Source organism: Humulus lupulus, chromosome 4 (genome assembly GCF_963169125.1).
Source record: "Humulus lupulus chromosome 4, drHumLupu1.1, whole genome shotgun sequence".
Classification (NCBI taxonomy): domain Eukaryota; kingdom Viridiplantae; phylum Streptophyta; class Magnoliopsida; order Rosales; family Cannabaceae; genus Humulus; species Humulus lupulus.
This window is the reverse complement of record NC_084796.1, coordinates 7,752,450-7,759,287: the sequence shown is the minus strand read 5'-3', so window position 1 is coordinate 7,759,287 and position 6,838 is coordinate 7,752,450. Positions and strand designations below refer to the sequence as shown.

Here is a 6,838-nt window from a genome sequence, read left to right as displayed (position 1 = left end):
AGACAGGGGACGGGTCTCCTTATGAACCCGAACCTAGGGCACCAAAAAGCCAAAGGGTTGAAACACAACCTATAACCTTCACCGAGGAAGACGCCTCCTATGTCCAGTTCCCTCATCATGATCCGCTGGTCATTACTCTTCAGCTTGCGAACAAAAGAGTGCGCCGAGTTCTCATAGATAATGGGAGCTCAGTCAACATTCTTTATAAGGCAACCCTCGAGAAAATGGGACTCTCCCTTCGCGACCTGAAGGCATGTGCAACTACTTTGTACGGCTTTTCAGGAGAAGGAACTGCCTGTATGGGATCCATTGAACTCCCTGTGACCTTGGGAGACTATCCAGTCTCGGTGACCAAGATAATGGAGTTCGTGATAATAGATTTACCATCTGCCTACAATGTACTGCTCAGGAGACCCGCCCTGGTCGGGCTGGGGGCAGTTTCATCTGTAAGGCATCTGGCCCTTAAGTTCCCAACTCCAAGCGGGGTCGGAACATTAAAAGGAGATCAATTGGCAGGGAGGGAGTGCTATAGCATCTCTTTGAGGGGAAAGAAACAAACGAGCGCTCAAGCACTCGTTATCATACAAAATAAAGATGGAACAGTTTTAGAAATTGACGAGGAGATCGATCCAAGGATTAAGGAGAAAGTTGACCTCGAACCATTGGAAGAGCTCGAAGAAGTTCAGCTCGAAGAAGCTGATCCCTCGAAGAAGGTGAAGGTCGGAAAACACCTCCAAGACGAAGCAAAATAGCAATTAATTTGCTTTCTGAAGAAAAACCAGGATGTCTTCGCATGGTCACACTCAGACATGGTGGGGATAAGCCCGAATGTAGCAAGCCATGCATTGAACATAGACAAAAGCTTTCCCCCGAAGCAACAAAAGCGAAGACAGCTGGACGAAGACAGAAAGAAAGCATTAAAGGAGGAAGTTGACAGGTTAAAAGCGAACCATTTCATTAGGGATGCCTTTTACCCTGACTGGGTAGCCAATCCAGTGTTTGTCCCAAAGCCCAATGGGACGTGGAGAACCTGTATTGACTACTCGGATCTCAACAAAGCTTGCCCAAAAGACTGTTTTCCGCTGCCAAGAATTGATCAGCTCGTGGATGCCACGGAGGGGCATGGCCTGATGTCCTTCATGGATGCTTATTCTGGATATAACCAGATTCCCATGCATGCCCCCGACCAAGAACATACAAGCTTCATCACAGATAAAGGGCTATACTACTATAATGTTATGCCGTTTGGACTCAAGAATGCTGGAGCTACATATCAGCGGCTCGTAAACATGATGTTTTCAGAGCAAATAGGGAACAACATGGAGGTTTATGTTGATGACATGCTTGTAAAGTCTCAACTTAACAAGAACCATGTTGATGACCTCGAAGAGTGCTTTGGCGTGCTCAGAAAATACAACATGAAGTTAAATCCTCAGAAGTGCACTTTTGGGGTGTCTTCAGGAAAATTTCTGGGCTTTATTGTCAACTCTCGTGGGATCGAGGCTAATCCCGACAAAATAAAGGCCCTGATTGATATGCCTTCGCCTCGGAAGCATAAAGATGTCCAAAGCTTGATTGGCAGGATGGCCGCCCTGAGCAGATTCATGTCGAAGTCAACGGATTGTGGCCTTCCATTCTTCAACTTATTGAGAGGAAGTAAGAAGTTTGAATGGACAGAGGAGTGCGAGCTGGCCTTTCAGGAGCTCAAAAAGCACTTAGCTGAACCGCCCATTCTATCGAAACCTGATACGGGAGAAGTGTTGTACCTATACCTCTCAACTACCGAACACGCGATAAGCGCGGTTCTCGTTCGAGAAGATGAAAAAGTGCAAAAACCCGTCTACTACATCAGTAAAAGATTACTGGGGGCAGAGTCAAGATATCCATTAATGGAGAAACTCGCCCTCAGTTTAATTCATTCATCTCGTAAGCTCCGCCCCTATTTTCAGGCACATCCCATCCATGTACTGACAGATCAACCACTTAGGCAGGTCCTGTCTAAGCCAGATGCTTCAGGTCGACTCCTTAAATGGGTTGTTGAGCTCGGACAGTTCGAGATCACCTACCATCCAAGAACGACCATTAAGGCACAAGCATTGGCGGACTTTATAGTGGAATGCACTGGTATAGCCGACGACGAGGTAATAACCACGGCCCACGAGCTGTGGAAACTTTACGTCGACGGCTCGTCAAATGAAAATGGAGCGGGGGCAGGAGTTATTCTGATTACTCCTGCAGGGAGAAAATTTCACTCTGCTTTAAGATTTGGCTTTAAAGCATCTAATAATGAAGCTGAGTACGAGGCTCTACTCGCGGGACTACGAATAGCAAAAGAGCTCAAGGCCAAAGCTATACATTGCTACATCGACTCCCAGCTCGTGGTTAATCAAATCTTGGGAGAATACCAAGCTCGTGGTACAAGAATGGCAGCTTATCTGGAGAAGGAAAAATCCGCATTGGAGTATTTCGAATTTTACACAATCGAACAGGTTCCCCGAGAACAAAACTCAAATGCAGATGCCTTAGCTCGACTCGCCACTTCCGCCGAAAATGAAGAGCTGAATGTTGTACCCGTAGAACATCTATCAACACCCAGCATTACTGAGCCAGACGAGGAAGATGCGTGTATGATTGAAACAAAGCCGACCTGGATGAGTCCAATAGTTGACTATCTCGAAAATGGAATTCTTCCAAAAGATCGAAATCAGGCTCGAAAGTTGATGTATCAACTTCCTCGTTACACCATTCTGGACGGGAAGCTATACAGAAGAGGGTACTCCATGCCGCTGCTTAGATGCGTAACCCCTCCCGAAGCAAAGAAGATCATTGAAGAAATTCATGAAGGGTTCTGCGGAGACCACACCGGGGGGCATAGCCTGTCCAAGAAGATCATACGACAAGGATATTTCTGGCCGACTGTTAAAACGGATTCTTTCGAATATGTGAAAAAGTGCGATAAATGCCAGAGGTTCGCCACGATACCTCGAGCTCCACCGTCCGAGCTGACCATGTTAACATCCCCATGGCCTTTCGCAGTATGGGGCATCGACCTCATAGGCTCTCTCCCGACTGGAAAAGGAGGAGTGAAATATGCTGTAGTCGCCGTTGATTACTTCACGAAATGGACGGAGGCCGAACCATTGGCGACTATAACTTCGAAAAAGATCCTTGATTTCGTGGTAAAGAACATCGTATGCAGATACGGAGTACCAAGAAAGATCGTATCCGATAACGGGACCCAGTTCGATTGTGACTTATTCACCAACTTTTGTGAAAAGAACGGCATAATAAAGAGTTTTTCATCAGTAGCTCACCCTCAAGCGAATGGTCAGGTCGAAGCCGTTAACAAAACTCTCAAGAGTTCTCTGAAGAAAAAGTTGGAAGAAGCAAAGGGACGATGGCTGCTCCCTTGGACCCTCAGTAGCCCCTTGACCATTATTAGCACCATTTCCCAGATTATTGATGAGTCTGTCTTTAGCATAGTTTTAACATGTGTTTAGGATCAGTTTGAGTCATTTTTGGTGGAGTGTGTTGCGGTATTATGCTTGTTTTGGTATGTTTTCAGGAAATAGTAGAGGAAATCGTGAAGTTTGGCAAATGACTGAAAAATCAGTTGAAATTGAGCAATTTGTACTAAAAGTTGATAAGAAGGAAGCTAAAGACTCATTCACGGAGATAGTTGGTAGATTTGCAGTTTGGAATCGAGATTTTGGAATTTTTTAGGGGCCGCGGCGCTTGAATGGAGAGCTGCGGCGCAAGGGAGAAACAGAAAGTTGCCTAAATTCTGGAATTTTGAAGGGCCGCGGCGCCTGGGGGACGCGCCGCGGCGCTTGCTGAAGTCAGAGAGGGTGTGCTGAATAGAGGATGCGCGCCGCGGCGCCCGAATGCAAGGGCCGCGGCGCGTGTGGCTGCACGTGAATTTTCGAATTTGTTAGTTTTTTTTTAGGGTTTTGGTTTAAATACGTTTTTAGAGTTAATTTTAGGGAGGATGCAGAATTAGAGAGAGATAAGTCTTTGGAGGCAGAAGAAAAACATTGAGGATCTAAAGTTTGAATTCTTCTTCTCTTCTGTAATTTTTCTACTGATGTTTATGTTTATATTTAATTTGATTGATGTCATTATGTCTCCTCTGAACTAATCTTGTTATTAGGGTTTTAGTGGATTCTTCTTGAAACTATGATTTCTTAATGAAATTTTTCTGAATTTCTTTCTTCTGCTGTGGATTATTTATCGTACACTTAATGCTTGTGAATGTTTGATCGTCATTTACATGTCCATATGATTTTAACCTAAACTCTGAAAAGAAAAGGATAATTATGCTATAGATAAATAATCACAATTTCATATTAGACGAAAGTACTTTTATGAGTTGTGTAGTTTAGGGATTATGTGCTTAAAGCCTGCAATATATTGATTACCACAGAGATGTAGGGCATAGTATATTGTAGAGAATTATAGATCCTAATAAGACTATAATATATAATTATAATCTGCTACTACAACAGAATTAAGATATCTTGAGAATTGAGTAGAAATCATAAGTGGAAAGTTGATGAAACTAAAGCCCTAACTTTTGTATCTATTAAATTAAATCAACTCTTATTACTGCATTTATTTAAGTGTTAGTAGTTTCCTAATTTTTAGTAGTAAGTATTTTAATTGTAATATGAAATTATTAAGCAAATCAATTAGAATTAGGGATTAATTGTTGGTGATTAATATCAGTCTTCGTGGGATCGACACTTAACTTGTCATATATTACTTGATTAGACCACGTATACTTGCGTGTTACATTTTTGCGATCAAGGAGCACGAACACTGAGAGATTATGTACTTCCTACTGTTACAGGAGTGCATTCATGCATCAGACCTCCAACCATTGCTGCAAACAACTTTGAGATTAAGCCAGCCATTCTTCAGATGGTTCAAACAACTGTTCAGTTTGGAGGTATGCCGACGGAGGACCCTAATTTACACATAGCTAATTTCCTGGAGTTATGTGCTACGTTCAGGATGAATGGGGTGAGTGATGATGCTATAAGACTGAGGCTATTCCCATTTTCATTGAGGGATAGGGCGAAAAGTTGGCTGATTTCCTTACAAGCGAATTCGATCACTACATGGGAGGAGTTAGCTCAGAAATTCCTTGCCAAGTTCTTTCCTACAGCGAAGGCTGCAAAGTTAAGGGGTGAAATTAATAATTTTTATCAGTTGGATGGAGAGTCATTGTATGATTCTTGGGAGCGCTTTAAGGAGTTGCTAAGGAAGTGTCCGCACCATGGAATAGAAAAGTGGATGTTGGTGCATAATTTTTATAATGGTTTGAATGGGACGACAAGAACAATTATAGATGCTGCGGCGGGAGGTGCCTTTATGAGCAAAAGTGCTAATGAGGCATATGAGCTATTAGAGGAGATGGCGATGAACAATTACCAATGGCCAAATGAAAGGGGGCAGCCAAAGAAGGTGGCTGGAATGATGGAAGTGGATGCCATAACCATGCTTACCGCTCAAGTAGCAGCCTTGACAAAGCAATTGCAAAAGACCACACTCCCCTCTCAAGCTATGCAAGTTCAAAACTCATGTGAAGTGTGTGGTACAGCCCATCAACCAAACCAATGCCCTGCTACAGACATGAATAATATGCCCATGGAAGAAGTCCAAGCCATAGGAAATTACCAAAGACAGCCTAACAATCCCAATTCCATGACTTACAACCCAGCTTGGAAGAACCATCCCAATTTTTCTTGGTCTAATAACCAAAACACTCTCCAACCTTATCCTCAACCTCAGCCACCTTATATACCTACCCAAAATAGGCCACCCTATCCACAACAATATGCACACCAAAATCCTCCACCGGGCTACTATCAACCACAAAATAGACCACCTCCACCCATGCCAATGAAACCAGCTGAATCCCAACCTGATGTGCTTAACCAATTCATGACTGAGACTAGGGCATCCATAAGAAGTTTGGAGACTCAAATAGGGCAATTGGCTACTTTAATGACTAATAGAGCTCAAGGAAATTTGCCTAGCACTACAGAAGTTAATCCTAAAGAACAGTGCCAAGCTATTACCTTGAGGAGTGGAGCGAAATATGAAGGGCCAAAGAAGAGTCAGTCAGTAGAAGATGAGAAGAAGTTGGATAATAAAAAGGTTACTGAAGACCTTAAGGAAGAAGAGGAGACCCCACCTGTAACTATTGAGCATCATGTTAGAGTTCCATATCCACAAAGACTTCGCAAGCATAATTTGGATAAGCAGTTTGCAAAGTTTTTAGAGGTGTTCAAGAAGTTACACATAAATATACCATTTGCGGAAGCATTAGAACAAATGCCAAGCTATGTAAAGTTCATGAAGGAGATTCTCTCAAATAAGAGAAAAATGGGTGATTATGAAACAGTGGCATTAACAGAAGAATGCATCGCAATTTTGCAACGGAAGCTTCCTCAAAAGTTGAGAGATCCTGGGAGTTTTACCATTCCATGCACTATTGGGGAGTTCGAATGTAAGCATGCTCTATGTGATTTGGGGGCAAGTATTAATTTAATGCCTTTGTCAGTATTCCGAAGGCTTGGTTTGGGGGAAGCTAAGCCAACTACAGTAACATTACAGCTGGCTGATAGATCTGTGAAGCACCCTCGTGGTATCTAAGCCTCGTCTTATTCGGTGGATTTTGCTATTACAAGAATTTGATGTGGAAATCAAGGATAAGAAGGGTACTGAGAACTTGGTGGCTGATCATCTGTATCATTTAGAAGTGGGGGTAAATTCTCTTAATAAAGAAGTTCAGATTAATGATGCTTTTCTGAATGAGCAGTTGTTCGAAGTG

The 6,838-nt window shown here is 42.9% G+C and overlaps 1 non-coding gene across 1 annotated transcript; it reads right to left on the bottom strand.

Annotated features, from left to right (window-relative positions):
* Positions 1–5,178: 5,178 nt before the first annotated feature.
* LOC133833207 (small nucleolar RNA R71) lies at positions 5,179–5,285 on the bottom strand. The gene has a single exon (XR_009892601.1). It is a non-coding gene; the product is annotated as a small nucleolar RNA R71 (small nucleolar RNA).
* Positions 5,286–6,838: the final 1,553 nt, after the last annotated feature.